This window comes from Phyllobates terribilis, unplaced genomic scaffold, assembly GCF_046119375.1.
Source record: "Phyllobates terribilis strain yellow unplaced genomic scaffold, ASM4611937v1 Scaffold_4__5_contigs__length_816908805, whole genome shotgun sequence".
Taxonomy (NCBI): Eukaryota; Metazoa; Chordata; class Amphibia; order Anura; family Dendrobatidae; genus Phyllobates; species Phyllobates terribilis.
The window spans coordinates 145,668,389-145,684,611 of NW_027362764.1; positions in this window are offsets into that span (position 1 = coordinate 145,668,389).

Consider the following 16,223-nt stretch of genomic DNA (forward strand, 5'->3'; position numbering starts at 1 on the left):
TGTTCTCTCTCTGGCCATTTCCCTGCACCTCATACCAAGTGTCCCAATCCGGTACCTGAGGGCCTTATCGGGTGACATCTGTTCCATCTGTTCCATCTGTTCCATCCCCTGGGTCCTCTATAGTTACCGTCTTGGTGAGACTGATATGGACTGTTGGCTACAGGACTTGAAATACTGCAGCCTCCGGTTTCTAGTTGAGACAAAGTGCTCGGCTAGTTGAGGGACTGGTCCCCTTTGTGTGGCCTGACCCCTCCACCTCCGGGTGGATTCAGGTGTACGGGTGGCCTCCAGCACTGCCCGTACCCCTGGGGTCCCTTCCTCGTTCCTGGAACTCTTCCTGCTCCTCTCCTTTTCTTTCAGTCCTGGGCCTCTCCTCAGGCCCTCCTCCAGAGCAGAGTTCCTACAGAGCTCCTGCTCACAACTCCTCTCTCTGCAGACTGACCTCTGACTGTCCTGACTAAACAAGATGGCTTCTCTATTTATACTCTCCTTTCATGTGCTCCCCTAAGCTACTTCCTCCACCCACACCCACTGCATAGCTCCTCCCAACAGCTAGGGACCCAGGACTGTGCTCTCCCTTAGGAGCAACCTCGCCCTACCCCCACTGCGGGTATGTGTTGGATGCAGGTGTTAGGGTCCTGAGCTGTACTCCTTCCTTACCTGAGAGTGAGATGCCACACCTCTGGGTGAGATGCAGTACCTCTGTGGCGACCGAACCCTCAGGGGCGCCACACATGCTTTCCAATGCAAGTCAATGGCGGCGAAAACGCAGCACTTCCGCAAAATAATTGGTAGTGCTGCGTTTTTTTCCGCAATGATAATCTGCACAGCACATGCGGATTATCATTGGGGAACATGGCAGGCCTTCTACCATGCGTTTTTAAGTGTTTCTGCCGCTGCGGAAACGCTTAAACACATCGTGGGCACACAGCCTTAGTGTTTAGGTACATTGAATCTGAAAACACCCTTTAAATGTTCATACTGTGTATCGAAGAACGTTTGAGTTTTTTCCTGAGCTTTCAGTCTACTGGGAGCAAGTATTTTCTGACTATTGATTCTCTTCTATAGGTGATCCCTGGATTTCTAGGGAGATGTTTGCCAAGAATTCGGTCTTTCTAAAGAATATGCCAGTGTTTAGTTAGAATCTCGCAAATTAGGCTATTTTCTGAGCAGAAGGTGGTAATAAAATTTGTCTCAAATGTATTCTGAATAGAAGAATTTATTTTTTGCGGGATTTGGGTGGATTACCATGTGCATCTTTCCTTGACGCGCGTAGTCACCTGGAAGTTATCAGAAAACAAATAGAAAAAATCCAAAATTAAAGAAACGTATCTCTAACAAGTACAACCAGCACTTTACCAATGCCAACAACTACTGCTCCTAGCACAATTCTTTACAAAAAAACAATATATGCCTCATCATGCATTTAATCCATCCTGCTGTTCATATCTTCTGGGCTCAGACCCACAATGCCGTGACTCTCGGCCAGTATACATAAAGAGAAAGTGGGTAAAAGTCTCCAATAAAAAATAATTCTCACTTTATTTGTGCAAAATATTAACATATATAAAAGTCCATGATAGCGGAGATGCAATCTCGACGCGTTTCTGGCTTACGCCCTTAGTCAGTGATAACAGAATGCATCATGGTACAAGCTTAAGAATATGCAGAAGCCAATCATGGTACAGATTTAACAAATTTATAGATTCGAAACATATGGACATGGAATCAGATCTAACATAAGTGTAACACACAGAAATACAGAGTATATAACTTCCGCCCTTTTTTTTTTTTAAAACAATAAAGCATATCAGAAATAACAAATAAAGACAACCACAAAAAATGACCAATTACAGAGGAAAAAATCAAAATGTATAAACAAAAAATCAATATGTTTAAATAAAAAATCATAATGTTCAAATAGAAAATCTGTATTCAGAAAATCAGGATGTTAAAATGGAAAATCTGTATGCAGAAAATGGAAAATCTACTCGCAAAAAATCAGGAAGTTTAAATAAAAAATCTACAAAAAAAAAACATATTTAAATGAAAAATCGACATACAAAAATTAGGGAAACCAACAAAAATACCTAATAAATATATTAGGTGTCGGATTTATAGTTTATGCCATTGGGAAATTTAGTATAAAGTTATCTTATCCAGTATGTTTCTCTTAACAATAATTTTTTCCTCCAATCACCTCCATGCACTGGACAAAAAACTTTTTCTACCCTATGAAAGGCAAAAAATTCTGTTTCCCTGTTATGATGTTCAACAAAGTGTTTTATTGCACCAGAGTAAGTTGCATTTTTATTTTTTAGATTTGCTAGATGTTCTGCAACTCTTTTTTTTATTTTTCTTATAATGCAACCTATATATCTATTATTACAATGTCTGCATTGTATACAATAAACATATTTACTGTTACAGTTAATAAAATATTTAATACCATGTTGTTGCTAATTTGTTTTGTTTGATGACAGAATTTGCAGACATTGCATTTACTCAGAGCACACTTAAAGAAACTGATACTTGACAACCAGACATTACATTTTTCTGGGGGACAATAATAAACTGGGTGAGATCATATCACCCAAAGATTTTCCTCATTTGGCAACACATGTTATGCCTTTCTCTAAGATACCATCCTGATATAGTATAGGGGTACATCGTTGGACTATATTTATTTGATTAAACTGCCTACTGATCAGGGTACTGAAAACAACATTAAGGAAATCTCTCTTATTTTTGTCAAGAAATTTCTTTTTTGGTTGCTTAATTATCCCTCTATTCTCCACCCTATCCAAAGCAATTTTTATTTCATACTCCCTATAGCCTCTTTTTATTAGTCTTTGAGTAGTTATTTTACTTTCCTCTTTGAAAAGCACAGGATCCAAACAATTCTTTTGAACCCGTAATAATACCCCATAGGGAATCGAACGAATAGTATGAGATGGATGGTTGCTATCTGCTCTTAGGATAGTATTCCCACTGATGGGTTTTCAATAGTTATGATATACAATCCTTCCAGGCTTGATGTCACCAATCAAGGTGACATCTAAAACATTTATTTCTTGGCTAGGTTCAGAAAATGTGAACCGTAACGAAAGATTGTTTTTATTCATATAAACTTTAAATTGTTCAAAATTATTTATGTCCCCTATAAGGACCATTATAATATCGTCCACATACCTGCTGTAAAAAAGAATTTGGTCTTTAAAATGATTGCAGTCACAAAAAATCATTTTCTCCTCCCACCATGCAACGTAATGAATTGCCATGGAGGGGGAGAAACGTGAGCCCATAGGGGAACCAGTTACCTGTATAAAATACTCTGAATTGAACATAAAAATATTATGTGCAAGTAGGTATTCTGTACTCCATATTGTTATCTTTTATTTCATCGGTGTAAGCACTATATCTCTGGAGATGATAGTTAATTGCTTCTATAGCAAGCTCATGTGGAATACATTAAAATAGATTTGCTATATCACATGTAACAAAGTACATGTTTTTTTTTCCCACTGAAATTTCTTGATAGATTCAATCACTGCAGTAGTCTCTTTTAAATAGCCTGGTGTTCTCAGTATAAGTGGTTGCAAATGGAAATCAACCCATTTACTAAGTCCTTCATTTAGTGAATTTATACTAGCTATAATAGGATGAAGAGGTGGGGGAAAGACCCCCTTATGCATCTCTATCATGGACTTTATATATTTTAATATTTTGCACAAATAAAGTGAGAATTATTTTTTATTGGAGACTTTTCCCACTTTCTCTTTATGTATAAGTACTACTCCTAGTAGACCCCCTGTTCTTGAGGTCTCCTTGCAAATTGATGATTCTTTCAATCTTTTGAATTTCTCCATCCATGAAACTACATAGCAAATGCTTTCACCAACACCGGAATTAACACCATCAAGTATTTCTAGTGACCCTATTCTTATCACCATTGACAATGCCATAATTAATAATGACATGACAGTTCCTTTTTTACCTCAAGCTCTTCTAGCAAAAAACTTGACATTTTTTCAATGTCAAATCGCAAAAAAAACAAAAAATGCTATTCCTTCTCTAACCAAGGCTGCTCTCAGACTCCAGCTGCCCTGCTAATTCACTTTCTATGGTAATTAGCCCATCAGCTTGCCCCCACCAGAGACATGCTTTTCATCTGATCCTTCTCCGCACCAGCGCAGCTCTGTGTGCCCCTGCTCTGCTAATCAGTCTTCACAAAACTTATGGTGACCTCATCCAGAATTTTTTTTCCCTCAGCTCTTCCAGCACAGTTTTTACACACACTGGCATATTTTCTAGTTTACTACTATGAGTATATATGCATATATATACTGTAAGGTGGCTGTCGGACAGGTCGTGGATGGGAGGTATGTGTCCCCGAAGTGCCAAGCTTCGGTGATGTAGGACCCGGAAAAGCAGGCTCCAGCACGCATAGTGCTGAGAGGAATTTAATGGGCCCGGATTACAGGGCCGCGTTTTACGAGCAGCTGAAAGAGCTTGGGGGAACAGCTGCTCACTTGCCTCCAGTCCAGGTCTTGGAAGGCTGATTTAAGACAGCTGCGCCTGTCTCTGTCTTGCCTTGGTCCTTTGTAAACAGCCAGTCTTTGTGGCGCCCAACTTCTCCAAGGAGTTTGTGGTCCAGATGTTTGCATCGGATGCCGGGCTGGGAGCAGTTTTGTCCCTGGAGATTAACGGAGAAGAACACCCTGTAATATACCTCAGTCGGAAGCTCTCCACTTGTGAGAAGAACTACTCCATTGTAGAAAAAAAATGTTTGGCCATTAAGTGGGCATTAGACACTCTGAGGTATTACCTGTTAGGTAGAAGGTTCAGGTTAGTGTCATACCATGCCCCACTGAGATGGATGCGAGAAAAGCAGGGGAACAATGCCAGAGTGACTAGGTGGTTCCTGGCTCTTCAAGATTTTAGTTTCCAGGTAGAGCATAGGCCTGGGAAACAACATGGGAATGCTGATGCCTTGTCAAGGGTTTATTGTATGGTGACAAAAGGTGCCAAGCCCTCCGGGTTTGAGCAGAGGGGGGGGTATGTAAGGTGGCTGCCGGAGAGGTCGTGGATGGGAGGTATGTGTCCCCGAAGTGCCAAGCTTCGGTGGTGTAGGACCCGGAGTAGCAGGCTCCAGCACACACAGTTCTGAGAAGAATTTAATGGGCAAGGATTACAGGGCCGGGTTTTACGAGCAGCTGAAAGAGCTGGGGGGTTGACAGCTGCTCACTTACCTCCAGTCCAGTTCTTGGAAGGCTGATTTAAGACAGCTGCGCCTGTCTCAGTCTGTTTGTGTGTGTTGGGCAAGGTGAGCAGACCTTGCATGTGCTTCTTAGACTCTGCTGGAGGCAAAGAAAAGCACTTTGTTTAAATGGCTGAGGCCATGCTGCATGGACTTGTTATTTTGAGCTTTGTTCTGTTATTCCTTTTTTGTGCCAGGAAAAGGCTGTTACTTTTGTTTCCTCACTGGTGTATGGACACTAAATAAACAACCAGTTTGTTTGAACGTGCGGACTGCATCACTGTGTGAACCTGTGCCTACCTCCAACGCGGCTCAGTGAGTACAAATCCCTACAATACTTTTTGTGCCATTTTGGCATCATTATATACAAGTGCATCTCACTACATTAGAATATCCTCAAAAAGTTCATTTATTTCAGTTCTTCAATATAAAAAGTGAAACTCATATATTATATAGAGTCATTATAAACAGAGTGATCTATTTCAAGTGTTTATTTCTGTTAATGTTGATGATTATGACTTACAGCCAATGAAAACACAAAAGACATTATCTCAGTAAATTTAAAATATTTAACAAAAAATACCTGCAAATGCTTCCTAAGCGATTAAAAAGGTCCCTTAGTCTGTTTCAGTAGGCTCCACAATGCTGATTTGACAGATGTCCAGAAGGCTGTCATTGACACACTCCACAAGGTCCAAGAGACCAAAGTCAGCACTGCCGTCTACCAGGAAATTTTAGAGCACTACATGCTTCCCTTTGCCGACAAGCTTTTTTGATGATGGACATTTCATTCTCCAGCAGGACTTGTTGCACATGTCCACACTGCCAAAAGTACTAATACCTGGTTTTAAAACAACAGTATTACTGTGCTTGATCTAGAAAACTCGCCTGACCTATACTCCATAGAGAATCTATGGGGTATTGTCAAGAGGAAGATGAGAGACACCAGACCCAACAATGCAGATGAACTGAAGGCTGCCATCAAAGCAACCTGGGCTTCCATAACACCTCAGCAGTGCCACAGGCTGATTGCCTCCATGCCATGCCGCATTGATGCAGTAATTGATGTAAAAGGAGCCCCGACCAAGTATTGAGTGCATTTACTGAACATACATTTCAGTAGGCCAACATTTCGGATTTTAAAAAACATTTTTCAAGCTGTTATAAAGTATTCTAATTTATTGAGATAATGACTTTTGTGTTTTCATTGGCTGTAAGTAGTGATGAACGAGCACTCAAATGATCGGGTACTTGTTGCTCGGGTCGAGCAAATTGGAATACTCGGGTGCTCGACCCAAGCAACGAGCCCAATGTAAGTCTATGGGAAACTCAAGCATTTTTCAGGCGGCTCCACCCGGCGGTCTGCAGAGGGCCTAAAAATTGCCCAAATCGATGGGAACAGTGCTCAAATGACATGGGAACAGCATGGGGAAGACTTCTGGAAGCATTTCTGACTTCCAGGTCACTGCTGTCAACAACGTTGCCAGAGGTATTACGCCACTTTTACGGACTCACAATAAAACATACAAAAGCAAAACCAAAGTGGATTTTCCTGGGAAATATATTAAGGAACATCCTTTCCAGGGTAATGACTTGTATATAAGGCAAAATAAATAACCAAAACCAAAAATACTCCTCCACACTTTGGGCTATGTTCACACGTAGCGTTTTTGATGCGTTTTTGCACTTTTGCATTGCTTTCAACCGTGACAAATGCATTCACTGGGAAATGTTATTTTAACATTTTACAACCTTATCTGGCCATGTGGTGTGTGACTCATCATCAGACACATGCATACAGTGCTGAAAATACATGGGAACATCATGGGGAAGACCTCTGGAAGCATTTCTGGCTCCCAGGTCACTGCCTAAAAGTGTGCCCATCATAATTGATCCTTGGCGCAGGCGAAGATGCCATGCACCTGCCGTTGCCGACTTGCAACAATCACCATCCATGTCCTAGTCCCAGTGCAGCGTTCAGTTGTCCCTACCCCATTCCTTGGAATGCAAGAGCAAGTATGCAGCCAGCCACCCACCCACCCACAGGCTACTATACTGCCAAATTTTTGCTTGCACTTAAAATGTGGCCTTTTAGGCTCGTGGAGGCGTAAGCTCTTCACAATCTCATGCCAGCGGCGACCAGGTATCCATACTCGGTCCCCAGCCGCCATTATTTTTCTTGGTGTCGTCTTCACCTTCCACAAGAATAGGTCCCACAACATTACCCGTGCCATCCCCAGTGCACTTACTGGGAAGGACTGCCTACCCACAAACACGTGGACAGGTGAATGTGGCCAAGGACAGTACGGAGCCAGTCCTCAGCTTTTTTTGACGAGAGTTGTATTTAGCTCGATGAAAAGACTGGCATAGAGGGAAACCATATCTACTCTGGATGTCATTTCTCCGTCACCAGGTTCTGCCCATTGTCACACATGACCATGCCTGGCTGTATGTTCAGCGGTGAGAGCCACAGATCAGGCTGCTGTGTTACAGCTTTCAACAACTCTGCAGCGCTGGGCGGTTTGTCAATTAAGCATTAAGCATGTTATCTTCAGCACAGCCTGTTGCCGCTTGGCCAAGCAGTGCTGCAGTGCTGTCAGCTTGTGACTGATGTGGTCATTTTGGAGATGGAGGAGGTGCATGAGCTGAACAATGTGATTCCAATGAGTTTAAATTGGTGGCGCTGTTTTTATACTAAAGATCCTATTTTGTTTTTTTTTACGTTATTTTTTGAGACAAATAGATTCACCAGGAAATGTCATTTTAACATTTTACAACCTTATCTGGCAATGTGGTGGGTGACACATCAACAGACACATCCTGTTTTATTTATGATGGAGGGACTCTGAAAGTCATAAAGCCTATTTTTGTAGGGCCATCAGACGGCCCTTACTATTCTTGAAAGGCCAGCAGTCGGCCCTCGCTATTGTTAGAGAGCCATCAGCCGGCTATGCTTCGTTCTCATTATTAACAGGTGGGTCTCCTATACTGTTATTGCGTATCCAGTGACTGCAAGGGCTGCCAAAAATTTGGATGCAACCCAATACCCCTTTGAAGAGACATAGAGGAGGGTCTCAGTAAAAACACTTGTTCCCATTATAAAGGACCGGGTCTCCTATAGTGGTAATGCCCATGATGTGACTGCAAAGGCTGCCAAAATTAGGGAAAAACCCCATTAAGAATTTAAAGACACATAGAGCAGGGCCACAGTAACGACAAATTCCCATTAGAAAGGAGAGAGTCTCCCATAGTGTTGGCCTATGCAATGAATGCACGGGCTGCCAAAAATTTGGAGGCACTTCAATGCCCCTTGGAAGAGACGTGGAGTAGGGAATCATGAAAAAATGTTCCCATTAGAAAGGAGCGAGCCTCTTATACTTATAATGCCCATGCACAAGTGTATGGGCTGACAAACATTTACCCCTGGGGGGTATACATGAACATACTGTATAAAAAATTTTTTTTACGGGCATCATAAACACCCTTTAAAAAATTATGTGGGTGTTGCATCATGGACCACGGTCACCCTGGTGATATGGTCGTGGAGGATGAGGAGAAGGAGGAGGACAAGAGCAAATAGCTAAAATCAGGACGTGTATACCCATGTCTGGGTGTGAAAAGGTGCATGGGAATACACCTCCCAAGAAAAGACACTGGATTTGAGTTTATGTTACGCTGCTATCATTCTGTGGTATTGAGAAGTCTGGCCCAATCCAGCCCTTGTTCATTTTTATAAGAGTCCGCCTGTCAGCATTTTCAGTTGACAGGCGGATGCGCTTATCGGTTATAATTCCACCAGCGGCACTAAAAACCCGTTCTGATAAAACGCTGGTGACAGGGCAGGCCAGGACCTCCAAGGCATAGAGAGCCAGTTCATTCCACATTGGATACCCAATAATTATAAGGCACAGAGAAATAACGGAGGATGTTGGTACGGTTGGCAAGGTACTCCCTCAGCATCTTCCAAAACTTTGCACTCCTTGTGAGAATACCCCGTGCCTCAGGGCCTGTGCGATGGGAGGGTCTGAGAAAACTCTCCCAGAAGTTGGGCAGTGTTCCCCTGCCTCTGCTGGATTGGAGTTACAGTATGTCTCTCTCTCCTGTACTCCATGGTTGTCCAACGAAGTGTGCCCTCTGCCGCCAGCGTTTTCAGATGGGAATTTTTTTAATAGCTCTGCAACAAGGGCCTTCTGGTACTGCCCCATTTTTGTAGACCTGTCCGCCTCAGGAATAAGAGATATAAAATTCACCTTGTAGTGTGTCACCAACCAGTAATGACTGTCACCCAAAATTTTGAGAACATGAGGGTCATGGGAAAGGCAGCGCAACATAAACTCAGCCAAGCGTGCCAGACTGCTAACAAGCAAGACTTCCGTGTCCTCACCAAAAGGATGACTGACCATGCTCTCCTCCTCTCTGTCCTCTGGCCATCCACGCTAAACAGACGGTATGACAGCTGTGCAGGTTGTACCGTCTATAGTTCATGAAACTAGCGCCTGTTCTTCCTCCTCCTCTTTCTCATTGTCACCCAATCCACATTGGGATGAGATGAGGCTTCGCCGTGTGTAATCACCCTTTATGGTTCCTTGCTCCATCTCATCGTGCTCCACCTGCAATGCATCCTCTTTGATTGTGAGCAGAGAGTGTTTTAGAAGACAGAGAAGCGGGATGGTGATGCTAAATATGGTGTCATCGCCGCTCACCATCTTGGTGGAGTCCTCAAAGTTTTGGAGGTATGTACATATGTCTGACATCCATGTCCACTCTTGAGGTCTTATGTGTGGAATCTGAACTGAATACCGACGGCCTTGTTGATGCTGGTACTCAACAACTGCCCTCTTCTGCTCACAAATCCTTCCCAACATCTGCAGTGTAGAGTTCCAACGCGTGGGGACATCACACACCAGTCTGTGAGCTGGAAGGTGCAAACGCTTCTGAAACACGGCAAGGGCGGCGGAAACTGTAGCTGACTTTCTAAAATGGGCACAAAGGCGGCGTACTTTAGCAAGCAGATCCGGCAGCTCCGGGTAGGATTTGAGAAACCGCTGAACCATGAGGTTAAGCACATGGGCCAGGCATGGTATGTGTGTGAGCTCGCCTCGCCTCAGAGCCGCAACCAGGTTCTGGCCATTGTCACACACGACCATGCCTGGCTGTATGTTCAGTGGTGTGAGCCACAGATCTGCCTGCTCTTTCAGAGCCATCCACAACTCTTCAGCATTGTGCGGTTTGTCACCTAAGCATATTAGCTACAGCACAGCCTGGTGCCGCTTGGCCGAGGCAGTGCTGCAGTGCTTCCAGCTTTTGACTGATGTGGTCATGCCGGAGATGGAGGCTGAAGAGGAGGAGGATGAGATGCAGGAGCTGTAGACCGTGGGGGCAACCCTGATTGACCTAGGGCCTGCAATCCTTAGCGTCGGGAGGACGTGTTCCGTCCCAAGATCCCACTGGGTCCCGGCTTTCACTATGTTAGCCCAGTGTGCCGTCAGCGAGATGTACCGTCCCTGCCCACAAGCACTTGTCCACGTGCCCATGGTTCTGTGGACTTTCCCAGTAACTGCGTTGTTGAGGGAAAGGCTAATGTTTTGGGACACGTGCTTGTGTAATGCGGGGACGGCACACCGGGAGAAATAGTGGCGGCTGGGGACCGAGTACCGAGGGACGGCCGCCACCATCAGGTTGCGGAATGCTTCTGTCTCCACAAGCCTAAAAGGCGACATTTAGAGTGCAAGCAGTTGTGAAATGTGAGAATTTAATAGTGTGGCCTGTGGGGCGTTGGCTGCATAATTGCGCTTGCGTTCCAAGGACTGGGGTATGGACAACTGAACACTGCCCTGGGACAAGGACATGGACGTGCTTCCTGATGCTTCTACCTGAGAGTGCGCAACGACAGGTGCATGGCAGGAGGCATCTTCGCATGCACCATGAACAGGGGATTGGCTTGCATGCATAACAGCAGAAGAAGCAATGGTGCCACCTGCAGACACTGTTCCGGGACCCTGGGGTTCGGCCCACAAAGGTGGGTGCTTTGCTGCCATGTGCCTGATTATGCTGGTGGAGGTCAGGCTGATCGTTTTACCACCCCTGCTGATGCTAGCCTGGCAGGTGTTGCAAATAGCCTTTTTGGGGTTATCGGGAGAGTCTTTGAAAAACAACCAGACTTGGGAAGACCTAACAGTTGTACTGGCAACTTTCTTCGTGTTGGTGTTACGGGGAACGGTTGCCTGCCTTTTTTCTGTGGCCACCACACTGCTTCTTCTGAACTGTTGGGGTGCTGTGCCTCCCTCCCCTTGTGTGCTGCTGTCCTGGCTCTGCATGTCCTCCTGCCAGGTTGGGTCAATTACTATATCATCCACCACCTCGTCTTCCACTTCCGCACCCTGGTCCTCCTCCTGACTTTCTGGCAATTGTGTCTCATCATCGTCCACCTCTTGTGACACTTTCCCACACTTTCGCCTTCATGTGACCGTGGGTGCTCAAATATTTGGGCATCGCTACACGCGATCTCCTCTTGCCCCGCTTCGAGTGGACCGGGCGAGAGTCCGGAATCTATAAATGGAAAAGTGAACAGCTCTTCAGAGTGTCCAAGTGTGGGATCAGTTGTCTCCGGGCATTCGGCATGGTGGGAGGAAGGAGGATCAGGGTGAGGAATATGCGGTCCAGACTCACGGCTACTGAGACTTGACCGTGTGGAAGACAGGGTGGTGGTGGTCGTGGCTAAGTGCCTGGAAGGGTTATCCGCTATCCAACCAACAACCTTTTGACACTGTTCTGGGTTCAATAGTGGTGTGCTGCGGTCCCCTAGGAATTGGGACAGGAAGGTCAGGCGATAAGATGTTGGTGTTTGTTGCGGCATAATTTCAGCTTGCCCACGGCCTTGTCCTTGGCCTCTGCATGCACCAGTTCCCCGTCCCTTGCCACGTGCCTTGCCCATTTTAAATGGAGGACAGTATCTTCCATGCTCACTACAAATGACTGAGTTTGGAGCAAACTTATATGTGATCCGTGTGACGGAGAAAACGGAGTTTTAAATACCTGGCCTGTAGGTAAGTGGTTTGAACAGCAAACTGGTGTGAATTGCTTCACTGACACACTGAAAGAAATTTTTAATGGAGGCCAGAAATGGCAGTATTTTCTGACAACGTATATGTGATCCGTTTGATGGAGAAAACACGGTTTTAAATAGCTGAATTTCTAGCGCTGTAATATGGAAAGGACCTCGCTCTATTCTGCAGTGCCAACAAGCAAATGGCGCAGAAAAACTGTGTTCTCTGGATTGCTTTTTAAGCAAATAGTGAGGATTAAGATCCAAAAAAAAGTATTCCTGGCCCCTGAAACCTGAGCCTTTGTATAGAAATATCTAACAGCAGCAGAAGGCAGAATTGGAATGGAGCCTCTGGTGCTATATGCACTGCAGTCTGCTATATACCCTGCCTGCCTGCCTATATACACTGCCTGCCTGATATCTCTGCAGATGGATTAGATAGTCCTCAAAAGGACTGTTTGTTAAGATGGATATGTGTAATGTACAGTTTTTCTCCCTACACTGCCTAATACACAAGCAAATCTCTCCCTGACGCTGCAGCACCTCTCCCTACTCTGCCTGATTCCGGAGTGACTGTGATGAGCATGGTGGCGCCAGGTCTGATATAGATCTGATGACGCTGTGCGGCCAGCCAATCACTGTAATGCCACAACCAACATGGCTACGGCATTACAGTGAGTGCCAAACATCCGGGGCGGGGACCCGAGCTCCCGCCGAGCAACCCCGGAAATACTCGGCGAGCGCCCAGCATCTCGAGTAGTGAGATGCTTGGGCAAGCATCGAGCAGTAGCGAGAATGCTTGCTCATCACTAGCTGTAAGCCATAATCCTCAACATTAACAGAAATAAACACTTGAAATAGATCACTCTGTTTGTAATGACTCTATATAACATATGAGTTTCAATTTATGTATTGAAGAACTGAAATTATTAGCAAAATTTTTATTTTTCTAATTTAGTGAGATGCACCTGTATATCATCAATTAATTCCCCCTCCCTACTTTTTTCTGCTCTAAACTTCTAAACCTCCATTCTACTTGTCAGGGATGACACCAGGGAAATCACACAATATCCGACCACTGCCGTCACTTTGTCAGCATTTGTCAAGGATTTGCGCACACACAATCCCAATTACTCACTATGTAGCTTTTGGCAAGCAAGCAGAGAGCATATGGCGTACACACCTCCAGATTCCAACGCATGGAATATGAGTATATGCCCCAGTACAGTCACTACCAGCTTCACGATAGCCCAATTAATATTATTCGCTGCCACCACTGATCAAGTTTTGAAATATAATACAGGCCTAATCGGATGCCTGCTTTCTGGTAGCGTGTATGGCTTCGGGGGAGGAACGATTACAGGACAAAAGAAACAGAATTATTAAATTTTATATTAAATCCAAAAAGGAATCAGTGTTTATGAAAAATATGCAAAAGGCTTTACAAAGGGAGACATTACAATACAGAATATACAGTTACACAAATAAAATAGGAATAAAGAAGAACTTACTAAAAAGATCGCAGAGACGATAACATTTAGCTGGAGGCGAGGCACTCCAATGCCCATTCAGCGAACGTGACCCGTGCTATATGAAATATATACTCCCGGTATGAGTACTGACTAGTGTTGAGCGAGCACTAAAATGCTTGGGTGCTCGAAGCTTGGGCCGAGCTCACCGTGATACTCGAGTGCTTGACCCGAGCGACGAGCCCAATGTTAGTCTATGGGAGACCCGAGCATTTTTGCGGCGGCACCCCCGGCAGTCTGTAGAAAGCCTAAATAGTGCCCAAAACGATAGTGACAGTGCTCAAAAGACATGGGGACAGCATGGGCATCGCCCCAGGAAGCATTTCTGACCCCCAGGTCACTGCTGTCAACAATGTGGTCAGAGGTATTAAGCCACTTTTACGGGCTCACAATAAAACGTTCAAAAACTAAACTGAAACGGTTTTCCTGTGAAATATGTTAAGGAACTTCCTTTCCAGGGTAAAGACTTGTGTATAAGGTAAAATAAATAACCACAAACAAAAATACTCCTCCACACCTTGGGCTATGTTCACAAGTAGCATTTTTTATGCGTTTTTGCACTTTTGTATTGCTTTCAACTGTGACAAATGCATTCACCGGGAAATGTCATTTAAACATTTTACAATCTTATATGGCCATGTGCTGTGTGACACATGCATACAGTGCTGAAAAGACATGGGAACAGCATGGGGAAGACCACTGGAAGCATCTCTGACACCCAGGTCACTGCCTAAAAGTGTGCCCATCAGAAGTGATCCTTGCCGCATCAGAAGATGCAGACTTGCAACTATCCCCGTGCAAGTCCTTGTCCCAGGGCAGTGTTGAATAGTACCACCCCCATTCCTTGCAATGCAAGCGCAAGTATGCAGCCTGACACCCACCCACCCCCAGACTGCAATACCATACTGCTAGCTTGCTTGCACTTGAAATTGGGACTTTTAGGCATGTGGAGATAGACACCGGCCACCATGTCATGGCTGCGTCGGCGGCCTGGTATCCATACTCAGTCCCCAGCCGCCGGGCGGCCGGGTGTCCACGCTCGGTCCCCAGCCGCCCCTATTTCTCCTGGGAACTTCCCCCACACTTTTCTTAGCCTGGCCTGCTTTAGGGCAGCATTGGACGAGCCCACCAGAGAACCAGACTCCTCCGGTGGGCCCTGGCTTCTCCATCAGGGGAGTTGAGAGTGCCAAGGTGAGGAGCATGATGATGCCGGCCACCATGTCATGGCTGTGTCGGCGGCCTGGTACCCATACTCAGTCCCCAGCCGCCCGGCGGCTGGGTGTACACACTCGGTCCCCAGCCGCCAGGGGGCAGCTGGGTGTCCATACTCGGTCCCCAGCCGCCCCGCGGCCGGGTGCCCACACACGGTCCCCAGCCGCCTGGGGGCGGCCGGGTGTCCATAAACGGTCCCCAGTCGCCACTATTTCTCCTGGGAACTTCCCCCACAATTTTCTTATCCTGGCCTGCTTTAGGGCAGCATTGGACGAGCCCACCAGAGAACCAGACTCCTCCGGTTGGTCCTGGCTTCCCCATCAGGGGAGTTGAGATTTCCAAGGTGAGGAGCATGATGATGATGATAGAAGTTAGCATCTGCTTTGTTTTCTTGGAATGCAAGCGTAAGTGTGCAACCTGCCACCCACCCACCTCCGGGCTGCAATGCCATACTGCTAGCTTGCTTGAAATTGGGCCTTTTAGGCATGTGGAGGCCGATGCGGGCCACTATGTCATGGTTTCGTCGGCAGCCTGGTATCCATACTCAGTCCCCAGCCACTCAGCGGCCGGGTGTCAATGCTCGGTCCCCAGCCGCCAGGGGGCGGCCGGGTGTCCATACTCGGTCCCCAGCCGCCCAGCGGCCTGGTGTCCACGCTCTGTCCCCAGCCACAAGGCGGCGGCCGGGTGTCCATACTCGGTCCCCAGCCGCCCCGCGGCCGGGTGCCCACACACGGTCTCCAGCTGCCTGGGGGAGGCCGGGTGTCCATAAACGGTCCCCAGCCGCCCCTATTTGAAGGACAGCCTAACCACAAACACGTGGACAAGTGAATGTGGCCAGGGATGGTCCATCTGACTGACGCCTTCACACTGGGTTAATATTGTGGAAGCCGGGACACAGTTGGACACTGGGATGCAACACGTCCACCAGACATAGAGGATTGCGGGTCCTGGGTCAATCAGGCTTCAACACGAAGTTCAGAAGGTAGACAGCAGCAGTGGTCGACCTCCTACACAATGAGTAAATTATTCATGATCATGAGGGCATCCATCTCCTTAGCTTTCTGTTCCTTGAAATGCAAGCGCATTTATGTAGTAGCATTTAGGCCTGAGGTGGTCAGCGTTTTGGTGCATATCCTACCTCCTCCGAGGATTGCTGGATGTTTTCCTGCTACTATCC